The sequence below is a fragment of the Rhinatrema bivittatum genome, chromosome 1 (assembly GCF_901001135.1).
Source record: "Rhinatrema bivittatum chromosome 1, aRhiBiv1.1, whole genome shotgun sequence".
Taxonomy (NCBI): Eukaryota; Metazoa; Chordata; class Amphibia; order Gymnophiona; family Rhinatrematidae; genus Rhinatrema; species Rhinatrema bivittatum.
This window is the reverse complement of record NC_042615.1, coordinates 486,125,729-486,138,503: the sequence shown is the minus strand read 5'-3', so window position 1 is coordinate 486,138,503 and position 12,775 is coordinate 486,125,729. Positions and strand designations below refer to the sequence as shown.

The following is a 12,775-nucleotide window of genomic DNA, read 5'->3' as shown; positions in this document are numbered from 1 at the left end:
AATATACTTCAAGTTTCTAAAAAAAAATATCCCACCCAAAAAATATTTTTTGAATTAAAGAGTGAAAAAGGCTCAAACATTCCAATATTTAATTCCAGTAGCAATGGCTACTATATCCTTTGTAATCATTTTTAAACACAAAAAAACCCACAATACAGTTGTAATGTGGTTATCGGCCCAGTTCTTAGAAGTTCATCATTTTAATGGACAATGTTATGAAGTTTGTAGTTCTAGAGAAAGCAAAATTGCTTACCTTGTAATGGGTGTTATCCCAGGACAGCAGGATGTAGTCCTCACATATGGGTGACGTCACTAAACGGAGCCCAGGCGGGAAACTTTCTGTCAAAGTTTCTAGAAACTTTTGACTGGCCCAGTGAGGCCACTGAGCATGCCCAGCATGCTATGATATTCTCTGCCACAGGTGTCTCTCTTCAGTCTAGTATGTAGCAAAAGCATTAGCAAAAATAAGAATAAAAATAGAAGGCCCAACTCCGCGGGGTGGTGGGTGGGGTTCTGTGAGGACTACATCCTGCTGTCCTGGGATACACCCATTACAAGGTAAGCAATTTTGCTTTATCCCAGGTCAAGCATGATGCTAGTCCTCACATATGGGTGATTAGCAAGCTAGAGGCTGAGTCATTGTGTAGTGGAATGTTGTTGTTGAATGAGTCAGCCGAAGATCACAGCAGTTTGGTTGTAGAAGGAGTTGGGTTTAAATTGGAAACAAGTTCTTTAAGACAGATTGTCCATAAGCTGAATCTTGTCTTCCTTGCTTGTCCAAACAATAATGAGCTGCAAAGGTGTGAAGAGAACTCCATGTTGCTGCTTTACATATGTCAAGTATTGGCACTGAACGATAGTGTGCAACTGAAGTTGACATTGCTCTTACTGCATGTGCTTTTACTCGCCCTTGGAGAGGAAGGCCTGCCTGTTCATAGCAAAACTGTATACAATCTGCTAGCCAATTGGAGAGAGTATGTTTACCCACTGCTTTACCTGGTTTGTTTGGGTCATAGGAAACAAATAGTTGATTGGATTTCCTGTGGATTGCAGTGCGGTTTTAAGTAGAAAGACAGAGTACGCTTTGCAATCTAAGGTGTGTAAGGCTCTTTCTCCTTGGTGAGAGTGAGGCCTTGGAAAGAATGTGGGTAAAACTATAGATTGGTTTAAGTGGAATTCCGTAACTACCTTAGGGAGGAATTTAGGATGAGTACGGAGAACTACTCTGTCATGTAAGAACTTAGTGTAAGGTTCATATGTGACAAGTGCTTGTAACTCACTAACCCTTCTAGCTGATGTAATGGCTATGAGGAAGATAATTTTCCATGTAAGAAATTTTAGATCACTGGAATCTATGGGTTCAAAAGGAGAACGCATGAGTCTAGTTTAGAACCAAATTTAGATCCCATGGTGTGACCGGGTGTCTAATTGGTGGTTTAAGGTGAATTAAACCTCTCATAAACCTGCTGACAAGAGGTTGTGTAGAGATAGATGCATCTGCTATCTGATTATGGTAAGCTGAAATTGCACTTAAATGTACTCTTACAGATGAAGTCTGGAGACCAGATTCTGAAAGATGGTACAAGTAGTCTAGTAAAGACTTTTTAGGGAAAGTGAAAGGATTGATGTCGTTTTGCCTGCACCACAAAGTGTATCTCTTCCATTTGGAAGCATAGTTTTTCCTTGTGGAAGGTTTACGTGAAGCTATAAGAACTTGGGATATGTTGGATGAGAGATTGAGTGGTTGTAAAATCAAGCTTTCAACAACCAAGCTGTCAGTGATAGGGATTGAAGGTTGGGATGTCTCAACCGACCCTGATCCTGAGTTATGAGAGTGGGAGATACTCCCAGACGAATTGGATCTCTGACTGAGAGGTCTAGAAGTGTGGGAAACCATACTTGTCGAGGCCAATATAGGGCTATGAGAATCATGGTCCCCTTGTCCTGTTGTAGCTTCACTAGGGTTTTGGTTATGAGTGGTATCGGAGGATATGCATATAACAGGCCTGAGTTCCAAGGGCTAGCAAATGCGTCCTTGGATGGCCTGTTGTTCAGGTTGTATAGGAAACAGTAGTTGTCCACTTTGATATTCAGATGTGATGCAAAGAGGTCTACTGTTGGTTGTCCCCAACGTTGAAATATCCTGGTCACTATTGTGGGATCCAGGGACCATTTGTGTGGTTGGAATTGACGACTGAGTCTGTCCGCCACTACATTGTGAATGCCTGCTAGGTAAGTGGCCTTGAGAAACATGGAGTTGTTCAAGGCCCAACCCCATATCTGAGCTGCCTCTTGACAAAGGAGGTACGAGCCTGTCCCTCCTTGTTTGTTGATGTACTACATGGCTACTGTGTTGTCTGTTTGGATCAGCACAGTCTTGTTTGTAAGGCAGTCCTTGAAGGCATGCAGAGCATAACGTATAGCTCGAAGTTCCAGGAAATTGATTTGAAATGTTGCTTCGAGCTTTGTCCATGTTCCTTGTGTTTGGAGATTCCCTATGTGAGCTCCCCAACCCAAGGTGGATGCATCTGTAGTCAGAGTTATTTGTGGAACTTGTTGTTGAAAGGGTAGGCCCTTGCACAAATTGTCCTTGTTCACCCACCATAGTAGAGAAGAACGTAGTTGGTGGGTTACTTGAATTGGAGAATAAAGTGGTTGAATGGCTTGGATCCATTGTGATCTTAAAGTCCATTGAGTTACCCTCATGGCCAGTCTTGCCATAGGAGTGACATGAACTGTGGATGCCATGTGGCCTAGTAATGTTAGAAACTGATGAGCTGTTGCTTGTTTCTTGGAGTGAATCGAGTTTGCCAGTAGAGACAGTGTGTTTGCTCGATCTTCTGGTAGAAATGCCTTTGAGAGGTTGGTGTTCAAATCTGCTCCTATGAATTGTAGGAGATGGTTTGGAGTTAGATGTGATTTTGGATAATTGATGAGAAATCCCATGGAGTGTAGTAGAGCAATAGTTTGGTTGAGAGACTGTATTGCTCCTTTTTGAGATTGGCTCCTGATGAGCCAATCGTCCAGATATGGGAAAACATGGACACCTTCTTTGTGTAGGTGTGCTGTTATTACTGCCAGGCATTTGGTGAAGACTCTGGGAGCAGAAGCTAGTCCGAATGGCAGTACTCTGTATTGGTAATGTTGAAGGCCCACCATAAAGCACAGATACTTGTGATGAGGCGGGTATATTGGTATATGGGCGTAAGCATCTTGAAGATCCAGAGAACAGAGCCAATCTCCTGCTTGAAGAAGTGGGAGGATTGTGCCTAGAGAAACCATCCTGAACCTTTCTTTCTTTAGAAATTTGTTGAGATTTCTGAGGTCGAGGATGGGACGTAGGCCTCCAGTTTTCTTTGGAATGAGGAAATATCTGGAGTAGAATCCTCTGCCCTGCTGAGACCTGGGCACTGGTTGAATGGCCCTGGCTGTCAGGAGGGTGGATAATTCTATTTGTAATTGAATTATTTGGGAATTTTGTTGTGGATAGGAAGTTGGTGGGAATTCTGGAGGGATTGAGAGAAAATTTAGTTTGTATCCTTGAGCTACAATGGAAAGGACCCATTGGTCTGTTGTTATCTTTTCCCAATTTGAGTGGAAATAGGAAATTCTTCCTCCCACTGGTATGTGTTGTTTTGGGTTTAGGAGGGTGGGCCTGATCTCTGGATTTGTGTTCAAAAACCCGTAGCTGGACCAGTCTGTGGAGGAGGCTGGGTACGAGTTGTTCTTGGTTGCCTGGCCTGAGAGCGCTGGGTAGGCATAGAAGGTCTAGCCCTAGTAGGTTGATTGTAGTACCTTCTTGGTCTGTAGTATGGTCGTCTAGGTTCTCGACGAGGAAAACGTCTAGGGGCCTGAGTTGTTGGTTCTTGAGGTAATTGTGACAGCTGTCTTAAGGTCTCTGTGTGATCCTTAAGTTGTTGGACAGCATCCTGTACTTTTTCCCCAAACAAATTATCTCCACGGCATGGCAGATCTACAAGCTTGTCTTGCACTTCAGGCCTGAGATCTGATGCTTTCAACCAGGCCCATCTTCGTGCTGTAATGCCAGCTGCTGCTGTTCTTGAGGCTGTGTCAAAATTGTCATAAGCAGCCCTTACCTCATGTTTCCCAGCCTCCAGGCCCTTGGCAATGATGGTTTGTGCAGATTCTTGGAATTGTTCTGGGAGAGAATTTGTAAAGTGTTCCATTTGCTTCCAGAGATCCCTTTGATACTGTGTCATATACAGTTGATAGGCGGAGATTCTGGAAGATAGAAGTGCACCTTGGTACACTTTTCTGCCCAGGGAGTCTAGAAAGCGATGATCCTTCCCTGGAGGAGCTGAAGAATGTGGACGTACCCTTTTAGATTTTTTCTGGGCAGATTCTACCACCACAGATTGATGTGGTAACTGTGCCTTTTGAAAGCCTGGTGCCTGCTGCACTAGGTAGGTAGTGTCTACACGTTTGTTGACTGCTGGAACCGTGCATGGGTGTTCCCACACTCGTTGTTGTAGGTCCAACAGGACTTCGTGGATAGGGATTGCCAGAACCTGTTTTGGTGGGTCCACAAACTGTAGCACCTCTAGGGTATGTTGTCTTGAATCCTCTTCTGATGAAAGCTTGAATGGTATTGTATCTGCCATATCTTGGACAAAACTGGAAAAGGATAAGTCCTCTGGCGGGGATCTTTTCCTTACTTCAGGAGGTGAGGGTTCGGACATGAACTCCTCAGAAGAGGTGTTTGATCTTTGGTCATCCCAAGAATCTTCTTCATCCGGTTCCTGATATGGAGTTCTTGGGGTTTTTCTTAAATTAGTGGACACACCTGATGGTCCAGGTAAAGGATCATCGATGGAAATTATTGGAGGAATATTTTCTATGGTTTTCTGAGGAGTTATGTCGACAACTTTTTGATATTTTTGTGAGAGGCGTTGAAAAAGTGCTAACTCCTGAGGGTCAGTATCATCTGGAACTGTTGTCATCGAGGAAATAACCGGTGGTCTCGATGTCGTTGTCGAGGGTGGTCCCGCCGGTGTCGATACTGTCGATGACGGTATCATTGAAGTTATCGGTATCGATGAAAAGGATGGTATTTGGGCATATATTGACATCGATGACGTAATGATCTTTGGTGTCGATGTCGAATCCCTCTGTATCGTCGGAGTCAAGAATGACCCCGGCATCAGTGTTACCACTGGCATCAGCAAGTTTGCCGGCATCGATGTAGAAATCATCGGCATCGACAATGAAGTCAGTACTGCAAGTTGTTCCTTCAAAGCCTGTGAAATCGCTTGTCGGATTAAATCCGACAATTCTGGCCGCGCAACCGTTGAGCTCAGAGCGGTTGAGGGCGGTGGCGTAGGCTGAAGCACCAGTTCCTGAGACGTACCTTGTATTGGATCAGGTGCCGGCAATGGAGTCGAGGTAGGCCGAGGCGTTGAAAACTCCGACGTCTCCTGATGTCTAGGCCGCTTCGCTGTCAAGGGTTCCTGGGAAGCCGGGTCGGACAACGAGGGGCTTTGATGCCGGTGTCGATGTTTCGACTTTGATTTTTCAGTCGATTTTGTCGACGTCGAGGAAGGGGACGAATGATCCCCCGACGGTCCCGGGCGAGGTTTTTTTAAGGACTATGTGCTTAGTCGCTCCAGCCGGAGACGTCTTCGACGACTGTGATGGAGAAGGTATAAGTTGCAGGCTGAATAAATGCTCCATTTTTTCGAGCCTGGTTTTTTCGGGTTTTTGGCGTCATCTCCGCGCATTGTGGACAGTTGTGCACATCATGTTTTTCACCCAGACACATCACACATTCGGTGTGTGGGTCTGTAAGTGACATTTTTCTTGTGCAAACAGGGCATTTTTTAAACCCTGTGGACACTGTGAATCGACGGCCGTCGATTCGACTGAGGAGAATTTTAAGTCTCCAAAAACAGAAAATTTTAGACTGGGTTACTTACCGGCCGGCAAGAAAAAACCCCGAGAGATTTTCTGTGACAGATAATATCAAGTCAAGACTATTAAGTCGAGTAAATAGTTGAAAAAAACACTCAACGGCTCCGGACCCGCGATGCTAACTGCAGCGCGGAAAAACGAAGACTGAAGAGAGACACCTGTGGCAGAGAATATCATAGCATGCTGGGCATGCTCAGTGGCCTCACTGGGCCAGTCAAAAGTTTCTAGAAACTTTGACAGAAAGTTTTCCCGCCTGGGCTCCGTTTAGTGACGTCACCCATATGTGAGGACTAGCATCCTGCTTGTCCTGGGATAAAAAAAATTTCATAAACAGTGTTTATACTATCATTTACTAAAAATTGGTTTTGAGTGTTTTTTTGGCTCAAAATGCTTACACAAAGGATATAGTAGCCATTGCTGATAGAACTCATTATTGGAATGATTGAGCCTTTTTCACTCATTCAGAAACTTTTTTTTGGGTGGAATTTTTTTTAGAAGCTTTCTAATATAGTTAGATAAGTATTAAACAGTATTAAACAGTCAGGTTTATTTTTTGGTTAGTGGCAGTCTTTTTTTCATTTATTCCTCGTTGACCTACATTGGCCTCCTCCTTTCACTTGATGACTAACTTCCAAAATTAAGAAAGAAGCAGACACACAAACAGCATACCACTGTATCAACTCTGCAAACATTAAAATGAAATTATTTAAGAAGGGCACATTCACACAGGTACAGTGAACTAGCATAATAGGAATTTCAGAAGTAAGCAAAATTCACATTTTGTTGTTCAGCCACAGCAGTCTGGTCAGCAGAGATACACCAAGATTGTGCCTTAATAGCGAAATTAAGATCACATTTATTCCAAAGGTGGCAGTTTGTAAAGTTTGGTAAATATGTGCAAAGAAGCCCCAAGATGCTACTTTAGTCGTTCAACAGATGCTCCTGCCTGCAAAGTTAACACCTTGGACATCATTCAATAAGCAGCACTTTTTCCATCTCAAAATGGAAAGTCTGAATGCTGAAAAATGAGGTTGCTTACCTGTAATGTCAAAGTAGAAAAGGACAAGAAATGTCCAGGGACGTATGCCAGGGACGTCGAAAACTTCTGTGTGCAGATCAAGGTGGAGATTACTGCCACCGAATATCCATGCTTTGTCAGGCAAGCCCTCTCAAGGGCCAGACAATAAGACAAAACAGAGTTGGGTTCTCGTGAAGGATCGGACCTTGTTGGAGAAGGTCCCTGTGCAGGGGGAGGCATAGGGGGCTCTCCACCAGAAACCTCCGCATGTCTCCATGCCATGGGCGTCTGGGTCAATCCGGGGCCAGCAGAAGGACTAATTTTCTGTGGAGTTAGATCTTGCAAATGACTTTGCCCAGCAGAAGCCACGGAGGGATGGGTGTACATTAAGTCCTCCGCTGGCCAGGTCTGGACAAGGGCGTCCATCTCTTCTGCGACTGAAGAATCGGGGGGACTTTCACATTGTGAGATGTGGCCAGTAGGTCGATGGATGGGAGGCCCCACCGATCTACTAGGAGCTGGAAGGTTCTGGTCGATAACGCCATTTCTCTGGATCCAGACTCTCCCTACTGAGAAAGTCTGCACTGACATTGTTTTTTCCCACAATGTGGGAGGCCGAGATCCCTTGTAGATTTAACTCCGCCCATTCCATAAAGGAAAATTAGTTTCTTACCTGATAATTTTCGTTCCTGTAGTACCAAGGATCAGTCCAGCACACCTGGGTTGTGACTCCGCACCAGTAGATGGAGACAGAGCAAGATCTGTCGGACTTGGCCATATATAGCCACGTGCCTCACACAGCCCCTCAGTCTTACGTTAATGTCAAAGTAGAAAAGGACAAGAAAACTATCTAGCTAACCTATCCTAAACGGGGCCCAATTCAACAAACCCCAAACTGGAACAGAGCTCCCCAACCGGAGGAGCGAACCAAGTAATCAGATTAGACAAACAAAACAACGAGCGGACTCTCCGTTACTTCCGAATAGCGAAACACGGGCGGGATCCTGGACTGATCCTTGGTACTACAGGAACGAAAATTATCAGGTAAGAAACTAATTTTCCTTTTCCTGTACGTACCAGGATCAGTCCAGCACACCTGGGATGTACCAGAGCCAACTTACCGAGGGTAGGAACCAGAGAGTCCCGCTCGGAGTACCCTCGCCCCAAAACCTCCGGAATCTGTGGCCTGAACGTCCAAACGGTAATGTCTAGTGAAAGTATGCAACGACTTCCAGGTGGCCGCCCTGCAAATCTCCTGAGGCGACACCTGCGAAGATTCCGCCCATGAAGCCACGTGCGAACGTGTCGAATGAGCCCTGAGACCCACGGGAACAGGCTTTCCCCATACTACGTACGCTGAACCAATGGCCTCCTTGAGCCAACGGGCGATTGTAGTCCGAGAAGCCGCACCACCTCTTTTCGGACCGGAAAACAGAACAAAAAGGTGATCCGACACCCTGAAAGGGTTAGTGACCTCTAGATAGCGGAGGAGGACCCTCCGCACATCTAGCTTCCGCAATTCCCTGCCTGCCTGCAACTCCGAAACACACCTCGCCGAGGCAATCGCGACGAGGAACACTGTCTTCAACGTAAGGTCCTTGAGCGTCGACCGCTTTATCGGCTCAAAAGGCGACGAGCACAAAACGGAAAGTACCCAGTTGAGATTCCAGGCCGGACAAGGATGACGCAATGGAGGACGCAGATGCTTAGCCCCCTTAAGAAAACGCGCTATATCCGGGTGTAGTGCCAGAGACACCCCATGCACCTTGCCCCTCAGGCAGCCAAGCGCCGCCACCTGGACCTGAAGGGTACTACACGAGAGACCTTTGGCAAGACCAGTCTGAAGAAAAGGTAGGATATCGGAGACGGAAGCCGAGATAGGATCCACATTGCGCTCCGTACACCAGTCCTCAAAAACCACCCAGACTCGGACATAAGCCAAGGATGTAGACTGCTTCCTAGCCCGCAACAACGTGGAGACCACCGCATCCGAATAACCCTTTCTCTTCAGACGCTGCCTCTCAAAAGCCATGCCGCGAGACAAAAGTGATCCGCATCCTCCAAACAAACGGGGCCTTGACGGAGGAGCACCGTGAACCCCTAAAGACGAAGGGGAGCATCCACTGATAGTTGGATGAGGTCCGCGAACCACGGGCGCCGCGGCCACTCCGGTGCCACCATGATCACGTTGGACAAGTGCAGCTCTATGCGCCGAAGGATCTTGCCTATCAGCGGCCAAGGAGGGAACACATACAGCAACACGTCCGTCGGCCAGGGCAGAAAGAACGCGTCTACGCCCTCGGCCCCTCTCTCTCTCGCCTTCGGCTGTAAAACCGTGGAGCCTTCGTGTTCTGGAACGTGGCCATCAGGTCCATGTGTGGCGTTCCCCACCTTTCGCAAATGAGGCGAAAGGCATCCTCCGCCAGTTCCCATTCTCCGGGATCCAGATGATGACGGCTGAGGAAGTCCACCTGAACATTGTCGACTCCGGCGATGTGAGACGCCGCAATGTTGCTGAGATGTCGCTCTGCCCAGCACATCAAGCGCTGCGCCTCCTCTGCCACCAGTGGACTTCTCGTCCCGCCCTGGCGATTGATGTAGGACACGGTGGTAGCATTGTCCGACAACACCCGGACCGCCTTTCCCCGAATCAGCGGAAGAAAGGATTGCAGCGCCAGGCTTACCGCCCTGGTCTCCAGTCGATTGATGGACCACTGAGACTGAGCTATGGACCACCGGCCCTGTACTGACCTGCCAAGGCAGACCGCTCCCCAACCTGAGAGACTGGCATCCGTAGTAACCACCGTCCAGTCTGGCAGTAGCAGGGATACTCCACAAGTTAGGTGGTTCGTCTCTAGCCACCAGTGAAGGCTGGCCCTTGCCTGGGCCGAGAGCGGGAGCGGTAGGTGGAACTCTTCCGACACCGGCTTCCAGCGGGAGAGCAATGCTGATTGTAACGGACGTAGGTGAGCAAAGGCCCAGGGGACCAAAGCTAGCGTTGATGCCATAGAACCCAATACCATGAGATAGTCGCAAACCTGCATGATCCGGAGAGACAACAACCGTTGCGCCTGACTCTGAAGCTTGCACACCCGCTCTCGGGAAAGAAAAACCTTGCCCTGTCGTGTCGAACAAGGCTCCCAGGTACTCCAACGATTGGGTGGGAACCAGATGACTCTTGCTGAAATTGACCACCCATCCCAGGGACTGCAGGAGATGAAGTACTCTGTCGACCGCCTGACGACACTGAACCTCGGACTTGGCCCGAATCAACCAATCATCCAAGTAGGGGTGTACCAGGAACCCCTCTCGTCGAAGCTGAGCCGCCACCACTACCATCACCTTTGTAAAGGTGCGGGGAGCCGTAGCGAGGTCGAACGGAAGAGCCCTGAACTGATAGTGCCTGCCCAGGATGCAAAACCTGAGGAACCGCTGTTGAAGAGGCTGAATGCCTATATGTAGATACGCTTCCGTGAGATCCAAGGAGGCCAGGAATTCGCCTGGACGAACCGAGGCAACCACCGACCTAATCGTCTCCATTTTGAAACGTGGAATGCGAAGGCATCTGTTTACTCCCTTCAGATCTAAAATCAGTCTTGACGTGCCGTCCTTCTTTGGCACGATGAAGTAAATGGAATAGCGGCCCTCGCCTCGCTGCCCGGGGGGCACGGGGATTATCGCTCCCAGGTCTTCCAGGCGCCAAAGGGTTTCCCTTATTGCAGCGCGCTTCTCTGGGCACTTGCAGGGCGACACGAGAAACTTGTCTGTCGGGGTTCGTGCAAAATCTAACGCGTAACCTTGTCTTATCACGCTGAGGACCCACTGGTCTGACATTATTCTGGCCCATTCCTCGGAAAACTCCGCCAATCTGGCCCCTACGCTTGGCACGACCGACTGGAGCTGTCGCGAGGGATGGACCAACCGCGTCTCATTGTGAAGCCTTGGACCCCCCTCCCCCCGGGGCTCCTCCTTGCCTCCCGAACCGTTTCCCACGAAAGGACTGAGGCCATGAGGAGGAGCGGGAGTTACCCGAACGGTAGGAGGGACCAGCGGATTTCTGAGGCCGTGATCTCGTTTCCTCGGAAACGGGACCTACTGGAGAAAGAGGACCGAGTTCTAGACCTGTCTTCAGGCAGTTTAAAAGCCCTGTTTTCTCCAAGGGACAACATCAAATCGTCTAACTGTTTACCAAACAATAATTTTCCCTTGAACGGCAGCGCCCCGAGGTGAGCCTTGGACGACCTGTCCACCGCCCAATTGCGCAGCCAAAGGAGACGACGTGCAGAAACCGCCGACACCATGGATCTAGCTGACGTCCGAAGGAGGTCGTAGAGAGCGTCCGCACTATACACTATCGCCGCCTCCAACCGATCTGCCTGAGTGGCCTCCTCCTCAGAGAGATCTGCATTAGCCTGGAGAACTTGGGCCCAGCGCAGACTAGCCCGCAATGCGAAGTTACTACAGATGGCTGCTCGGACTCCCAATGCCGAGACTTCAAAAATCTTCTTAAGCTGTAACTCCAACTTCCTATCCTGGATGTCCATGAGAGCCGTGGCCCCTGTGACTGGAATCGATCGCTTCGTGACTGCCGACACCGCCGCGTCCACTTTTGGCAGCCGGAGGAGCTCCAACGCCTCCTCAGGTAGCGGGTAGAGCTTATCCATGGCCTTGCTCACCTTCAGGCCCAACTCCGGAGTATCCCATTCACGAAACAGAATATCCGATGCCGAGAAGTGGAATGGGAAGGCCACTGCTGGGCCAGTGAGACCCAATAGGACCGGGTCCATTTTGGCCCCCGGACGAGACACCACCGGCGGCGCCTCCACCCCTAGTTCCTGGAGGATAGCTGGGATAAGCGGGGGCAGCTCATCTCTCCTAAACAGGCAGACCACCTTCGGGTCATCACCGTTGGCGGCCAGCGGTCCCTTGCCGGCACCCAGCTGGAGGGGACCCTCTCCCGTCGCCCCATCGGACCCCCTTGGGGGCTCTCCGGGCGGATCTGCCTCGTCCGGTGACGTGGACTCAGTGTCTGTGTCCTGAGGGATACCCCTCAACGGCCGCTTCTCTCTAGGTGAGGCTGGGACGCTGCGCGATCCCTCCCGGGACTTCTTCTTCCGAGATCCGGGGTCACGGTCGGCGCCCTTCGCGGGAAAGGCCTTCCCCGCTTTTTGTTTGCGACTCTTGTGTTTAAGGACTTTGCGCAATAACAGCGCAAAGTTCGAAGAGGAAGAAGACTCAGAGGCCGATGACTCCTCAACCGGACTGACCTCTACTGGGGACTCGGCCCCCCCGGAAGACCGTTGCTGCGGGGAAAGCGCGGGAGGCATGCCGCCATCCCCAGCAGTCTCCCGTGTGACTTCCCGGCCCGAATTCAAAATGGCCACCACTCCCGCGCTCAGCGGGAACAAGTCTGCAGGCCTGTCAGCTATTTTTCCTCATGCGGCGGCGATCACGCCGGCCGGGACTGGCCCACCCGACCGGACCCGGACGGTCCCTCGCCGGAGACGCATGTCGAGCAGATCCCTTCGCGCGCGGCAGACCAACCCCCTGGGCATCCCCGTGCACCGAAGAACGCCGCAAGAGAAATAAAATAATTAAAATAAACGAGCACGAGCACGAGCACCAGCCCCCCCCCCCTGAAGAAACGGAGAGCCGGCGCCGCCGAGAAACAAACACGCTGTTTGAAAACTTTTTTTTTTTTTCTTTCTAAACCTGCTGCTGTCCCCGGTCCTGAGGCCTCTGCTCCAGCAGGGGTGAGTGAACTGGGATGGGGCAAAATAAACTCTCCTTCTTGTGTATGAAGTAATAGATGGAATAGTGCCCTGTATT

General features: G+C 49.4%; 1 protein-coding gene across 1 annotated transcript in view; it reads right to left on the bottom strand.

Annotated features, from left to right (window-relative positions):
* FAM120C (family with sequence similarity 120C) overlaps nucleotides 1-12,775 on the bottom strand; it is a 385,399-nt gene that overhangs the window by 107,309 nt on the left and 265,315 nt on the right.